The following is a 17,225-nucleotide window of genomic DNA, read 5'->3' as shown; positions in this document are numbered from 1 at the left end:
CATTGGGGGTCATATAATTGTTGGCTTTTCCTCTGTATGTATTATTGTAGGATCTACTGTACAATATAAAGCACCTTGAGGCGACTGTTGTTGTGATTTGGCGCTATATAAATAAAATTGAATTGAAATTGAATTTGTTGATTAAATATGAAATACCTACTGTATATAGATTCACAAAGTGGTGTGAGAAGAAAATACTGCAAAAGAGTAACTTACAATAAAATGTACATAAAATAAAAGTTGTATAAAGTTATGATAGCATTTTGTATTTTTATGTTCCCTTTCTCTTGTCCCATGAAAAATAAGTTCCAGTACCCCTACAGCCCCAAGCTGAATAAGAAAATGGATAGATAAAAATTGATTTAGAAATGACCAGAAAATGTTAATAAGTAAAATTGAAGATTTTGTACATTTTAGATAACATAAAGGACATCATTTTAGTCCTACGTGTTGGTCATTAAAAATTTCAGTGAGCTGCAACACTGCTGTTAAGAGGACATTTTGAAGCTGGGATGGATCACACTGTAAAAAAGATCCGTATATTTAACAGTGAAAGACAGTAAAAATACGACAGGAAAAACCTGTTAACTATAAAACAGTTTAAAACTGTTGATTTGATGTGAAATTGCCGTAAATAAAGAAATGTAGAAAAACCGTAATATGTACATTTTTTCTCTGAAAAAAATACATAAACCTACTGTAAATCACTCTTTCATAGTTTTTTTAACAGAAGATTCCAATAAACTTTAGAACAGGCAAACACAATTTTTTTTTACATTTATTTATTGAAAAAAATACAGGTTTTAATTGCTGAATGTAAGCATGGTTGTGCTAGTAATGGATACATGCTGTAATATGACTTTGTGATTTTTGCATTAATTTCACATAATAATAATAATGGATTAGATAGCGGTTTTCAAGAAGCCCAAAGCACTTTACATTAAATCCATTCTTGATTCATTGCACATTTAATACAGCATATTCATATGTCCCAAGATCTTTGTACTAGAAATGTATTAGGGCGATTTTTGGATGTAGTTTTTGTAAAGAATATGGGATGTAGCTGTTAAATCTACATTCTGTTGAACTCAATAAACCATGAGTTTAAAATGTAAAAGCTAACAACAACTTGAGAGACCTACAGCTAATGATAGACATACTATATTATTGAGTGAATTCATATAATCCCAAAAGTGTTAAAACAATAATCTGTTGTCTGTTCTATTTATTCATAGTTAATTATCATATGAAGAAAAAAGATTTTAAAAGCACCTCCTCCCAAAACTAGGCGTTTTCCCCTGATGTTTAGAGCACCGTTTCACATCAAGGTGCCTGATTTCAAACCGGCCAATCAGCGCACTGCATCAGGCTCCACCGCAGATAACGTCTGTACAGCTCCACACAAGTTTTGCTTTGGACTACGGCAGCACGCTATCTTCATTTTCGTGGACTTGTTTCTCATTTTTTAAATTTAACGTCTGCCACAGCTCATCTTCAGTTACTACGGTAAGAAAATAATCCAACTTGGTAGTGATGGCCAAATGAAGCTTTCCGAAGCACTGAAGCTTGTATTGAAAAACGGTTCATTACTCGAAGCTTTTCAACACAGTCCTCTCCGGTGACATCTGGTGGTGAAAATTTTGAAGAGCAGCTTGAATCTGCAAAATAAAACGGACTGCTCAATTATCACTGCTCACTCAAGAGTGGAGTTCTCTCTGATATTGGGCCACCGTTCCGTTGCTTTGAACATGTAATTGGTTTTGTTTTCTCGATTGGGGGGCTGAAAAAAATGTAATGCGTATCTGTGTAATACATTTTGATCAATAAACTTTCCCTATTTAAACATGCACTATGGTGTGGCCTTTCTTTGCTCATAACTCCTTGATGTTGGTAAATACAATAAGTGAGCAATATATATAATATACATATGAGAATGCACAGCACATTATGGAGTATGCCCCTGCTGTGAAGTCCTGCCTCCATCTACTTGTCGTTTAATCACTGGACAGCTGGACAGGTTCATACAAAATATTAGATGAGGCCAATTGTCCTATACATATTTTTGACCTAGGGGTGGGATTGATTGTGAACTGGAAAGGGAAAATGCTTAGGGAGCTGAGTACGGCTGCATCGTTACTGATTTGTAGAATCATTTTTGATTCGATACAGGATCCGATTCAATTTGATTGGAATCTGGAAAGTTTTGCCTCAGTCAGAAATATTACAATTCTGATCATTTAACAGTATATATCCATAATTTCGTATCTATTAAAAGAAAGCTGACACATGTGAGACTTAATTAGAGATGTAAACAGAGAGTTATGAAACCTGCAGCTGCAGAAGCCAGCGGGAAAAAAAAGAGGCAAACACAGCGCGGACCCGACGACGCACCAAAATCTGACTCTGACGCGTCGGGTCCGCGCTCTGTGTTCACGTTTGTATGCAGAATCCGTAAACCTGCTCCCAGTTACTGTTTTAGCTGCATGGTGTTTGACGACATGTTGTGAGGTTTAACCTGAGATGCTGGCGTTTCAGGCATAATAACGTTAATTTACAAATCGACACGGGATTTTAATGAATCAATATCACTTTATTCAATTTAGCATGGATTGTAATCAGAAAGGCGATAATCAAAACCCACCCCTAATCAAGAACTTGCAAAGTAAAAACATGCTCTATGTCAGGTAGCCCTTTTGTTATTTACATTTAAAAAGAGGATTAGTGTTACTGTGCGCTGGCTGAGTCTGTTTCTTTTCTTAGAAATAGTTTCTCCTGCCCTGGAGAAAATCCACTTGCATGGAACAGAAGAGGCTGTGGAGTGCAGGAACCACACTGCAAGCTGGTAGATATGCAGGTATTCCTGGGTCCTGCAGACTATCACCTAAAAACAATAAACAAAATGATTTTCTAAACTGTAGCAATGTAATGTACGTATAGTGTCAAATACATTGTTGTAGTCTTCATTAGCTTTAATTCACATGGAAGTGTTCCTAAAGTCATATGCTGTAATGATATTTACATTATGAAAACATGATTTTGGACATTTCAAGTTTTTCACTTCGGCAGATAAAATGAATTGAGCAAAATCAACTCAAAATATTCCCACACGCCAGAATGTCCTCTCTTCCTCGCTGGCTCCATATCTGTCAGTGGAATGATCACCTCTTCGCTCTCTGTCACCATCAACACACTCCAGGAATCCCGTGGATGATTCACTTCCTTATATCCGTTTGAATCAGGTACCGAAGCAGTTACGTGCGTAATGAAGCTTCGGACGTCACTGGTCACGTGACTTTTGCCAAACGAAGCAAGCCTCGACACAGTGCTTCTGAACCAGTGTGTTGTTTTTTCGACACACGCTCCGGAGCGTCAGCTTCAAGCGGGCCATCACTACAACTTGGTTTATTTATCGACAGCATTGTGTTGCAGGCAGTGAAGGCGCAAATGATAAATTTACGTTAGCTTTAGCTAATTTCTAGCATTAGTGTTAGCTACATCAGGCTGAAAAGAGCCTTGCAAAACCAGCAGTGCGCGTTTTGAGACGTGTTTTGGAGACGGGTGTATTAATGGAAACCGTCTAATTAGTATAGCTATATTTGAATGCTTTGTCTAAATGCGGCCTGGATTTTCCCGCCTTGTTTAACATCCGGCTGAAGCTTTAAGTTAGCTAGCCTCGCAGCTGTGTCATATTGACTATGTATTTTTGCAGCATATGTGGAGAATCGGTTCAGTCCGTGAAAGCTTATGTTTTGCATTGCAGACTGCATCGTAATGAACCCCGGTGTATTTTTAAATGTGTTGAAGTAAGTTGTAAGCAGGTGTTTTCTGGATATGCTGCTTTAAAGTCTCACTTCTACCGCCACCACACTGGTACTGCAACTGTTTCTCAGAATGCTACCTTAATGGGTTTGAATTGCACTGTCTCACTTTGTGAACGCCAATGTGAGGGAACTAAAGCTTTGATTGCTCACTTAAAGGAACACATAGAAGAGGGACGGCATGTAACTTGTCCAGTGAGAGGATGCCAAAGTGTGTTCTCTGTAAAATCTACATTTACCTCCCATATGTCTAGAAAACACAAACGTTTGGAAAATGTGATTTGTGGTTTAAACAAAGATACTCAGTCAGAGAGTCCATCTACAAGTGCCACCATACAGGAAGGTGCCAGTGTATCAGATATAGAAGACCCTGGAATGGATGGGTCTAATTTCAGTGACCTGTATCTCAGAAATGTATGTATGTTTTACATTAAACTACAGGGACAACATCTTCTGCCAGCATCTACCATTCAAACCATTGTTGAAGAAATACAAAATATACATGAATTGGGACAGATGTATACACTGAATAGACTAAGGTCACTTCTAAAAGGTATGTCAGTTTCAGATGAAGACATTATAAAAATCTGTGACACAGTAAAACAATCTGACTTGTTCTCAGCTTGTCACACAGGGCCCATGAGAACTGCTTATTCAAGAGTTCAGTGCTTTAAAGATGTGTTCAAGTATGTTGAACCCAGAAAAGTGTTTTTGGGCAGGGACGAGAACAGGATGGAGAGATTTGCCTATTATGTTCCTCTGCTAAATACTTTGAAGGGTATGCTGGAATCAAGTTTTTGGCAAGGTCTCGTATCAGTGGATCCTAATAATGTTTCAAGACCAGGGCCCTATTTCAGGAAGCCGGTTTAGAAAACTCAGAGTGAAAAACGATACTCAGGGTTGAGTAACCCCGAACTGTCCAACTTGGAATATCCGGTTTCAGAATAGCTGATAACAAGTAGTTCAATCAACGCGGAGTTGCTTTAACCCCAAGTTAAGCGCGCGCACGAGGATACATAAAGCCCTGATTAGTGGAGCACAGATTAAGCGAGTCACCATGGAGACGGAGGGAAAGAAGGCGCGGTCAATGTATGTTACAGCGCTTGAGGCCGAAATTCTGATGGCAGCATATGCCGATAACATGCAAATTTTGCGGGAAAAAAGTAACACAGCCTCAGTTGCAAAAGAAAGGGAGCATGCATGGCAAAACATAGCCGACAGAGTCAATGCGTGAGTGTTAATCTAAACATTGATCTAGGGATTTCCACCCATTTAACACGTTATTTATTATATTTCATTTTTTATTTTATACATTTTATTTTGTGACGTGATGTGAGCGCAGGTGCAACCCAACAGGCCCCAAACGTTCCTGGCAGCAAGTAAAAATGAAATATAAAAATATAGTCCAAACAGGTAAGGTGTAATTGTATTATGAGCCATAGTGCTTGTTCTGTTTGTCCTATGTAAATCAATTGCAGTTAGAGGCTACATTAATTTTCTTTCTGTAAGCACTTATTGAAATTATCTGAGCACATTACAAGTAAATATTTGCTTACTCTGTATGCTCAAATGTGACCCGTTATAGCCAACAGAAAAAAAGCGGAGGCCCGAAAAACAGGTGGGAGTCCTCCACCACCACCACTCACAGAGCCTGGCCACTTGGCTTCCACATTTGTGATAATGTTGGCAGCATCACATATGATCTTCACAGTGCAGAGAACACAAATTAGCATCCATTACTATAATGAAATAATTTGTTAGTTTGAAATGCTACAGGGAACTATGTACCTGTACATTAATGCTGTGGAAAGACTTCCTGTTCACATAGTCTCCTTCATTTACTGAAGGAGCAATGATTGGAATGTGAGTGCCATCTATACAGCCAATCACGCCTGGGAACCGTGAAAATAAATGTAAAATTTAAGTAGTAGTTCAAGTATCACCACATCATGAATTGAGTTTTGTTCATCCTGATACCTGCAATTTTGTGGAATCCCTCTTTGATAAATCTTGTGGGTCTATGACCGGGGAACACCACAGACGAGTACAGGAGACGTTTCAGTGCAACTGTAACATTCCTGACTGCCCGACAGACGGTAGCCTTGGAAACGTGCTCAGCGTCATCAATATTATACAGAAAGCTCCCGTTTGCAAAAAACCGAAGTGCAATACAAATAATATGTACAGAACTGAGAGAATGTCCACGATGTGTCACATGAGCAATATTAGGCCTGAGGATGTTATTCAAATAAATTATAGATTGTGCTGAAAAACGGTAACGTTCACACAGAAAATCATCAGGAAATGATAAAATGTCCAAACGCGCTCTAATCACTCTCTCCCGGCGGAGAGCTCTGCGGAGAATTTGGGCTTCAACATCTACTGGCTCTTCAAGGAAGGGGCACGCCATGTCTGACACTTCCTACAGTCAGGTTTCTGACAAAGAGGTGGAGAACGTCAGGGTTAGTTGAAGTAAACCTGCTAGGGAGCAGGTTAGCTTCACGGAGTGTGTCGTCATAGTGACTCACTCAGGATTAATCTAAACTCGCTTTGTGAAACCGAAAACCCAGAGTTTTCGTTAACTCAGGGTATACTTAGTCAGACTTTGCACTAAACCGGCTTCCTGAAATAGGGCCCAGATGTTCTCAGCGACTGTTGTGATGGTAACGTGTTTGTGTCAAACAAATTTTTTCAGGAAAATCCACATTGCCTCAAGCTGGTTCTATACCAGGATGCATTTGAAGTAGTGAACCCACTTGGTTCTGCCAAAAAGAAGCACAAGGTTTTGGCTGTGTACTTCTCTCTACTCAACATCCACCGTCTTACTGTGTAGGGAGAAGGATTTCAAAGAATTTGGCCATGAAAATGTTTTTTCAGAACTCCTGACTGATTTGAAGGTACTGAAACTCTGATTGTGGGTGACTCTGCCGTAAAGGATGTACAAAGGATGTGCGGTAAGAACACTAAAGTCCTCTGCTTTTCTAAGGATATGGTCAACAACCTGAAGGAGAGAATTCTTCAAATTGCAGATGAATATCCAACTGTGACAAACATTGTTCTGCATACAGGGTCAAACGATGTGTCCAAACAACAGTCGGAGGTTCTGAAGCGGGACTTTACTGGATTATTAAATACTGTAAACTCTCTGAATGCAGCTGTATTCATCAGTGGACCTGTACTGCCGGTCAGAGGAGGAGACGAGAGATTCAGCAGGTTGTTTACACTGAATAAATGGCTTATATCAGCATGTGCCGACCACTCAGTGCATTTTATCGACAACTTTAATATTTTTTGGGAACGCAGGCATCTGTTTAAAGCAAATGGATTTAATTTTAACAAATCAGGGGTGAAACTGTTCACCTCCAACTTGTTTTATTCCATACGTCATCCATCTGTGCTTGGTGCCAAGGCTGAGATAAACGAGGAGTTATCTCATAAAGAGGAACAAACAGTACTCCAAGAACAGACAAAGCCCAGCAGAAACCTTGAGGAGGAGCTCCATTTGCCCCCATCCGGGAAGAGCCTCAGAAAGGAGAGACATCTAAGGCAAGAAGAGGGGTCCCTATTTGCCTCCAACTCTCTCAACAACACCAACGACCAGGACAAGGGACCAGTCCCCAAAACCCCTGACAGGCCATCACCCTCCTCCCCCTCCCTTTCTCCCTCCTCCCCACACCTGAAATTCACTGAGGAGATGATGGAGCGGGTCAATGCTGGGCTCAGATCTACCCCCCGTCCCAATCCCTTTTTGTCCCCCATAAACCCCCCACCAGAGCGGCCAAAGGTTCGCCATCGAGCCCCACCCTCAACAGAGCAATCGAAGTCACATTGCCCAGCCTCGCCCCCCTTAGTTCCTCCTTACCACCTTCATGCTCTGTCTCCGCAGTCTGATGTGTGATGTGTGAAGGGTCCGGGCTGTGAGGATTATGGCAGTGGTGACTTTTCCCAGGAGAAGCTGGGACCCTGTTTACTAGAAGGTTTTAAAATCTCTGTACTTTTAGGTGACAGAAGGAGACATGTGGCCTGGTCAAAACACAGAGAGCTGCGCTCTAAAAGATCTTTAAATATAGTAAACATACCTTGTGTGCCACAGACTGCTCCCAAACACGAGGGGACAAGTAATACCTCTAAAACACTTAAGTTGGCTTTATTAAACGTTAGATCTTTAGCTGGGAAAACATTTTTAATTAATGATTTAATCACTGAGCACAGCCTTGATTTTATGTTTTTAACTGAAACTTGGTTGGACCAAAGTAACAGTGGAGCTGTTCTCATCGAGACGACCCCTCCTAACTACAGTTTTATCAGTGAGGCCAGGGTGAGCAGGAGAGGAGGGGGGGTTGCTGTCTTATTTAATGAATCATTTCAATGTAAGCAGCTATCTCCTGGAAGTTTTCAGTCTTTTGAATATGTGGCTTTGCAGCTGAAGGCCCCATCCAAAGTTGTGTTTCTTAATGTTTACAGGCCTCCCAAATACTGCACAGACTTTTTTAATGACCTCAGTGAACTGTTGTCTGTGATCTGTGTTGATTTTGACTGTGTAATTATTGCTGGGGATTTTAACATCCATGTGGACAACCCTCAGGACAAAGGGACTAAAGACCTAAGTAACACTCTGGGCAACTTTGGGCTGACTCAGCATGTAACAGAGGCCACACATAATAGAGGACACACTCTTGACCTACTGATCTCCAAAGGCCTGAGCATTTCAAAGGTTACTGTGTCTGATGTGGGCCTGTCTGATCATTACTGTGTTTTCTTTGAAAGTAAAATCTCAGCCCACACAAATATATCAACAACAGTGATCACAAAACGGTGTATAACTGAACACAGTAGTGCAATTTTTAACCAGGTCTTCCCATTAACACCTGACCTGTCCAGAGGATCAGTCAATGAGCTCGTCAATAGCTTCAATGCTAACATGTTAAAAGTAATGGACACTATTGCTCCCATTAAGGTGAAGGTTATCTCTGGAAGGAAAAAGTCTCCATGGAGAAACTCCACACTGGTGAAAAATGAAAAAAGAGAGTGCAGGAAAGCTGAGCGCAGATGGAGAAAAACAAACCTCCAGGTTCATTATGACATCTATAAAGAGAAACTTCACAATTATAATTTACAACTGAGGAGTGCAAGGAGGTCCTACTTCTCTGACATAATCACTAAAAACAGCCATAATGCTCGGGTCTTATTTTCTACAGTTGACAGGCTAACAAACCCTCCTGTGTCAGTGGCAGCTGAACTTCATTCGACCATGGCCTGCAATGACTTTGCCAAATTCTTCACAGAAAAAATCCAAAAAATTAGACAAGCAATTGGTACATCAACAGCAGATCCAGGATATATACTGTGTCCACCAAAAAACTGCTTAAATACCATGAAACAGTTTAAACCTATTAACAGCAAAGACCTGGAGGACATCTTAGGTCAACTGAACTCCTCCTCCTGCTGTTTAGATGTCCTGCCAACAAGTTTTTTCAAAAAGGTCTCAAAGACTTTGGAGTCAGACCTGTTACAGATCGTCAACTTTTCTTTATTATCAGGTGTGTTTCCAGAATCACTAAAAACTGCTGTAATAAAACCTATACTGAAAAAGGACAATCTTGACAAGACACAAATGAACAACTACAGGCCGATCTCAAATCTCCCATTTTTAAGTAAGATCATTGAAAAAGCAGTTTCTCAACAGCTCAATTACTTCTTAAAACAGAATAATTGCTACGATGCCTTCCAGTCTGGTTTTAGACAGAACCACAGCACTGAAACCGCTCTGACCAAAGTGTTTAATGACATATGTCTGAATACAGACAGTGGAAAAATGTCAGTCTTAGTTTTACTGGATCTCAGTGCAGCATTTGATACAGTTGACCACAACATATTACTCAAACGACTGGAGAACTGGACAGGTCTTTCAGGAACTGTACTAAACTGGTTCAAAACATACTTAGAAAACAGGAAATACTTTGTATCAATAGGTAACTTCACATCTGAGCAGACAAGTATCACATGTGGAGTTCCCCAAGGTTCCATCTTGGGACCCCTTCTGTTTAACATTTACATGCTCCCACTGGCACAGATTATAAACAACAACAAAATAAACTATCACAGCTATGCAGATGACACACAAATATATATCACAATGTCACCAGGAGACCAAGGCCCTGTGCAGGCTCTTGGTAAATGCATTGAGGAAATCAATGACTGGTTGTGCCACAATTTTCTCCAGCTAAACAAAAACAAAACTGAGGTAATAGTCTTTGGCGCCAAAGAAAAACGATTACAGGTCACCAGAGAACTTCAATCTATACATCTAAAAACCACAAACCAGGCGAGAAATTTGGGTGTAGTGATGGATGCAGACCTAAACTTAGAAAAACACATTAAGACAATAACAAAGTCAGCTTACTATCACCTCAAGAATATATCAAGGATAAAAGATCTGATGTCTCAACAGGACCTGGAAAAACTAGTCCATGCATTCATCTTTAGTAGGCTTGATTACTGTAACAGCATCTTTACAGGTCTACCGAAAAAATCAGTCAGACAACTACAGCTCATTCAGAACTCTGCTGCTCGAGTCCTCACTAAGACCAAAAAAGTGGACCACATCAGTCCAGCTCTGAGGTCTTTACACTGGCTGCCTGTCCGTCAGAGGATAGACTTTAAAGTTCTGATGCTGGTCTATAAAGCTCTGAATGGTTTAGGACCAAAATACATCAATAACCTCCTGACCCAGTATGAACCTTCCAGATCCCTCAGGTCATCTGGATCCGGTCTTTTATCAGTTCCCAGAGTCAGAACCAGACACGGAGAAGCTGCATTCAGCTTTTATGCTCCTTATATCTGGAACAAACTCCCAGAAAGCCTCAGATCAGCTGAAACACTCAGTTTATTTAAATCCAGGTTGAAGACTCACCTGTTCTCAGCTGCATTTGAATAAAGCACCAAATCCACACTTTTAAGCTTAAATTTCAAAACTTACATTTAACTACTGATTTTATCTACTGTTCTGATTTTATCTGTTTTGATTTTATATACTGTTTTGTTTGTTTGTTTGTTAATTAGTTAGTTAGTTAGTTTATTTGCTTGTTTTAATCAATTTTAAATCATGCTTTTTATTTGTTTTTGTTTCTAATGTCTCTGTAAAGCACTTTGAATCACCTTGTTGTTGAATTGTGCTATACAAATAAACTTGCCTTGCCTTGCCTTGCCTAGAGGAGAATGGGATAACAATGGCAGACAAAACTGTTGTGAAAGGAGCGCTCTACTGCATTGCTGGAGACAACCTGGGCTCTCATTGTATTGGGGGTTTTACAGAAAATTTCAGTTCATCAGTGTACTTATGCAGATATTGTCTGTTAACTCGAACTGAATTTCAGGGTGCTGATCCAGCAGTGTGTGGACCTCAGCGGACCCCAGAAACATATAGATCTGCCACTGAACAACTGGAAAGAGAAGACGTGTCAGAAGTTCAGGGGATAAAGTTCAGGTCTGTATTTAATTCTTTACGTAGACATTGAGGGCTAGCAGGAGGGACTATGCGCTTACCTGCTGCTCTCTGGCAGGTAGCTCCATGCCCTTCTGGGTTTTAATTGCACCTTAGAACACACATGCATCAACACTACAATGAGCGGGTGGAGGGAGGTTTGGAGTCTTCTCTCACCCCCGTTCTCTGCGGCCTGCTGGAGCGGGGGGGCTAGGAGGAGTTGGCCGTCCGACTGCGGTCTGGGGTGTGGGGCCTCCCTGCTGCTGCGGAGTCGGGGCGGTCTGCCTCTCCCCACTGCAGGGAAAAGTGTAACACCACCTGGGTCCGGGTGCAGTTCCCCCCTCCAGGGGCAAGGGTACCTAGACCCGGTTGGTAGAGTACGCGTGGGGAGTGTGATCGTGTATACAGCGTCTCTTTATGTCTGTCTCCACGTCGGTTGAGTGTGGTGTAAGTGCATATGAGAGCATGAGGGTGGGAATGGATGTTTGTGTCTGTGTGTACCTGTATGTCTGTGTCTATATGTCAGGTTGGGTATCAGACGCCACCTCTCTGGGGACATCTCAGGCCTCCAAACCTTGGAGGGCCTATCTCCACCCACCACCACTTCCCCTGCCGGTGGCGGACTCCCTAAGGTGTCGGTGCGTTGGTGGTTCTTTGTGTCTGGGGGTGGGCGTCCGGGTACACACCGGCTCACTCCTTGGCGGCCGCTTATTGGGGCTCGCTCGGGCCATTTCGGAGGTGGGGTGCCCCCGGCCTCTCGGCCTGGGGCTCGGTCACTCAGGCACAGCTGGCTGCCGGCGGAGCTCACGGGCAGGTCACTGCAGCAACTTCAGGCAAGAGTTGAAAATGTCAAGCGACCTGACACACCAAAGGTAAAAAAACGCAAAGCAATATCAGATGACGACAACGACACAGATGAAATACCAGCTGAACAAAAAGCAAGGGTTCAAGACACATATGGCTGTATTAGCTGGGAGCCAAAGCATTTGCCACTCTCTGAGACTGTGGAGTCAGCTTGAAAAAAAAGAAGAAATGAAGAAGCTGTTTAAAAAGAATAACTACAGTACAGATGTTGTGAAAGAACTAGTCAAGTGCACCTATTACACGCAGCGTAAAGACATCAACAAAGGGGCAAGCATCCAGAAACTATGCCAGGAATGGCCCTTTCTCTTCAATGAAGTTGGTATGACCGCACATTTCCAAGAACTGACTGGTGTGAATCTGATGGAGACCTTCCTTGCCAATGTAGACAAAAAGGGTGCACGTCTGTTAAAGTTCCTCAAATATGTTGATGCACAAAAGCACAAGCAAGTCCTGAATGCTGTTCTCAAACTTCAGACTGAAAGAGGGCAGTCCAGTGGTTGCTTGCAAGAAGTCATTGAGATGATGCTTCTTTTACTGGCTCATTTTGACGAGAAGGGAGAGCTTCTGTTTCACTGCGTTGAGATGACAAGCCTTGCAGAAGATGTTCAGATGGAGAAAGTGCCACCAACACCCGTCATCATTGTTTGCGGTAAGCCGAAAGTGCAAAATTCAACTTTTTTTTTCTGTTGTAACTGCCACGTTCTTGTAGTCTTGACTTGTTTAGTTTCATGTTCTGTTGCTTCCACACTAATACACTGGATAACACAACCATATACTGTAAGTTCAACTAGTAACATAACTCATCCTATGATCCATGTAACAAGTATCTCTGTATTTGTATATATGACTGACATTAAAGCTCTTGTTATTTAAGTTTTTGATTTGTTGTTGTTGTTTTAATTCTCAGGTTCCTCCTGCTTCGCTGCTGAGACATTCATGTTGAGCATTGACAAGAAGATTGTCAACGACCGCATCACAACCTTCACCTCTGCTATCTGCCTAATGTTTGGCAGTTACTACTGCTTTAACATACACTACCCTGTGGAACTACAATCAACACTGGAGTTCCTTCAACGGTAAAATTTCTTTTATTATGGATTTATTTTTGTGCTTATCAAACTTGGCCATTTGATATCCCACCTCAGGTTGTTAATTTCCTCAATCTCTCTTGCCCTTTTTTCATGAAGGTGTTTCTTTTCCATAAATCCTGAGAGAGGCACCAAGGTTGAATCCAAGAAGAAAAAAGTGTTCTCAGTCAATCCCAGAGTCCTCACTCTCATCTCAGACATTGCTGACCATGAGTGGATCTAGTCCTACCCCTCTTGTTTGAGACGAAGTGATAAAGGTATACCATGTTACATACTCTACAGATGTTATGTTTTTGAAACGATTGTTACATTTCTGATTGTGAGTGGGAAGTTTTTAACAATGTGAAGTTTTACTAGACACAATTTGTAAAAGTACATGTTCTACTTTTGATTCACTGTTTTATATCTGAAAAATGTATCTGGTGAAAATGTGGTAAACCCGCGATTTTGTTTCTTGGATTTTAATTTCCCCAGTTTTAAAGATATTTGTATTACAATAGTGTAAAAGTATGCTGCATGTACATTGCTGGCATTTTGTAGTTATCCAAAAATTTGCAGTTGACGTTCTCAAAACAAGTGTAAAGTTTTCGTTTGTTACCTGATGCAGTTTTAAGATGTACATTTTCAGCTTTACTACTCAGTTCTGTGTGCAAAATATGTGGGTGTAAACTTGTTCCTGTAATTTCTTCAATTCAGACTTTCTTTCAATTATAGAAAAAAATTTTAATTCTCTATATTTGTATTTGGATAATTTGAAAAGTCAAGATTTTACGTGTACTGACATTTATGTAGTGAGAACAGCACCAACACACTTAATGGCGTCTGAATTGTCTGCAAAAGGTAATGTGAAGTATAATGTGTGCTCAACTTACAGCACTGGTTTTGCACAGTTTGAACAGAACTTGTAAGAATTCTGTGATTCCTCACTGTTACTGTCATGGAGATAACCAGTAACTATTTGTGATTTGTTGAGTAAAAATATAAATGTTTGATGTTCAAAGCATCAAAGATGTTAAATAAAATACTTTTTTCGAAATTTAAGGTGGACATTTTTGTGTTACATTTAGTAATTTGAATAAAATCATGGTTTGTGTATTAAACTTAAAGAGTAGAAGACTTAAAAGCACTCTAGTCTAAAAACGGTTACAGAATAAAATTGTATTTTTTCTATATTTAGATAGTTAATTTTACAGGGAAAGAATGTTGTGTTTTCTGGCACAAACTTTATTTTATATGTTATTTTCATGTTAATTCTAGGGAAAAACATTTGTTCTTCAAGTTAAAACATTTTCTTCTACGGTAAAATACTGACCCTAGCACTATTTTTAACCGTAAAATAAACAATAACAATACCTTCTTACCGTTAAAGAAGAAAATGTTCCACCCGTAATTTTACGGTAGATTTCTGGCAACCACAGCTGCCAGCGTTTTACCGTAAAATCTACAGTTTGTTTTTTTACAGTGCACCTCTGCCTCCACTTTTTGTTAATTGATTTGAATCTTGTTCAGGTGTGTTGTCAGGCAGGCTGGTTTTACTGCTTTTATGTGAGGACTGATTGATTCTGATATAGTGCTTTCCTACTCTCCCAGAGTACTCAAATTCCTCTATACAACTTGCCAAATTCACCCAGTCACACCCATTCTCAAAAGCACTTTCTCTAAACATAGAGACCACATTGACACACACATTCATACTCTGATGGATGCATTGGAGAGCAACTTGGGGTTAATATCTTGCCCAAGGATACTTGGCATGCAGACTGGAGGAGCCAGGGATCGAACCACCAACCTTCCAATTAGTAGGTAGTGTTACGTAGTGATGGGCAGATGAAGCTTCATGAAGCACTGAAGCTTTTCATCCAATTGGTTCACCCCAGCGCCAAGCTTCTTGAAGCTTCATTTGCTCTAGCAGGACACCTACTGGACGTAAAAATATTAGTTGGCAAGAATTTGAAGTGTGACCTTTTGCACACAGCCTGTAAATGTCAACAACAAAAGGAGTGTGTAAAACATGTATATTGTAGCGATGGCAGTCTACTTTGTATATTTATACTGGCAGTATGGAAAATGATTATTTGGAAATGCTTAAAATGGAAATGATCATTTACTGTGAGGTGAGGTGTGGTTGGGGTGTGGACAGTGGTTGTGCTTTTGTAACGTTGAGGTATGGACAGCTACACACTGCCTGTTCACATTTTATTCTGTAAAAACTAAATTTTCACTGCTTTTATGGCCTTTTTAGTGGGGAGAACATAGCTAGGATTTAATGATTTAACAAATCTTTTAAATCCTTTGTCCTCCACAATGCTAAATGGCTGGGAGTCCTCAATCACCATGGTAACCAGGTCTTCATCTATTTGAGATTGTTCTCCTGAGGAAAGACAATAAAGACAAAGCACAAATATAAATGTCATACACGTAACTTATTACAGTTGTATAATATTGTTATATCATTTAGTAACATTACTGCATGCTATATTATCATGGCATTTGATGGCTCACCTGGTCTTGCTCAACAATCGGTGTTCCCCTTATTCTCATGCAAAGCTCTGTAGTGCCTAAGCATGGATGAGGTGTTGTTGTTATATCCCAGCTCCCTGGCACATAGCAAACACTTCACCTTGTACAAAAGTAAAGACAGCTTAACATGAATTGTATTGCACCATCAGTATTATGAAAATACATCTTCTGTAGAAATTTACATACCTTTTTGGGAGATATAAGATCAAAATGTTCCCACACAGGGGAGGACATCCTCCTCTTCTTAGCTGGCTCCATTCTCTCCTGACTTTCTCTCCTCACTCTCATAAACCTCCAAACTCTCACTAACCGCAACTCTCCATCAAAAACCCACATTTTGAATGAAGTCTGAGGGGTTTATATCGCTGTCATATCTCGCGGCAAAGTTCGAACCACTTCATGAACATCATGATCACATCTTTACGCACCCTGTCACTTTTTTACACCATGACATATATTTGGAAACATATTTGTTCTTTTACATTTATATGTATATTTATAACTACAGTATATCTCTATATTTAACTATTTATTCTAATATTTATGAATGAATGAATATTTCTGTACCATGCACTACTGATAGGGTACACTGTTGCTGCTCCTGCTGCTGATAGTGCTGGAGTGCAGGGCTGTGTTGATCTGAAACTGTGGACATTGAAAAGTCCATGGAAGAGATGGCAGCTTATTAACCCCTTAAAGCCGGTCGGAGTGGGCACGCTCCGTTTTGCGTAACTATTTTTAAATCCCTCTAGAACCGGAACCACGTAAGCTAGCACAATATTTTTTTTGCATATGAAACCGGAGGAGTTGTACTTACATCTTATGCCATCAGCTTGTCCTAGGTCACGGTTTCCTTCCACATATAGCTTTGCGAATATTGCATAAAAAGCGCTTGCAGCAACAAAAACATAATATTCAAGAAACACGCTTTGCTGATCCGATCAGCTGTTCGTAACACTTCCCACATTGAAACACATCAGCGCCAACGATCGCATGTCCGCCATTACCTGCCCGAAACCGGAAGTGACGTCATTTTCGCAGAAATGTAGTTTTTTACTTGTAGGCCTTAAAAGTCCATACTGGTGTTTTTATAAGTGATGTTTGACTTTATGCTTTTCTGAATAGTTGCTGGGATGCTTAGAACTCAAATTGCACTGCTTAAAATAGTTTATTTTCATGCACATGCTGTTTTCTTTGCAAATTTGCATCATGCATCAAACAAAAACGATTTTCAATTCTTTTGTAGTTTATTGCACTTTTTTGCAATTTATGTCGTTACTATGGACTTAATGCATACATATTATTAAAATATGGGCTATAACAGTTGTATTGCTGTGTAGCAACTTGAAATGCTCCCAAAAATGGCACTACAGCATGTAAAGATATAAAGTAAGCTCTGGCGGCCTTGGTTCTATAGTAGGTCTTAAAGGGTTAAAGTGTTATGAGATAACA

This window comes from Astatotilapia calliptera, chromosome 1 (genome assembly GCF_964374335.1).
Source record: "Astatotilapia calliptera chromosome 1, fAstCal68.1, whole genome shotgun sequence".
Lineage (NCBI taxonomy): Eukaryota > Metazoa > Chordata > Actinopteri > Cichliformes > Cichlidae > Astatotilapia > Astatotilapia calliptera.
This window is presented reverse-complemented; position numbering follows the sequence as displayed.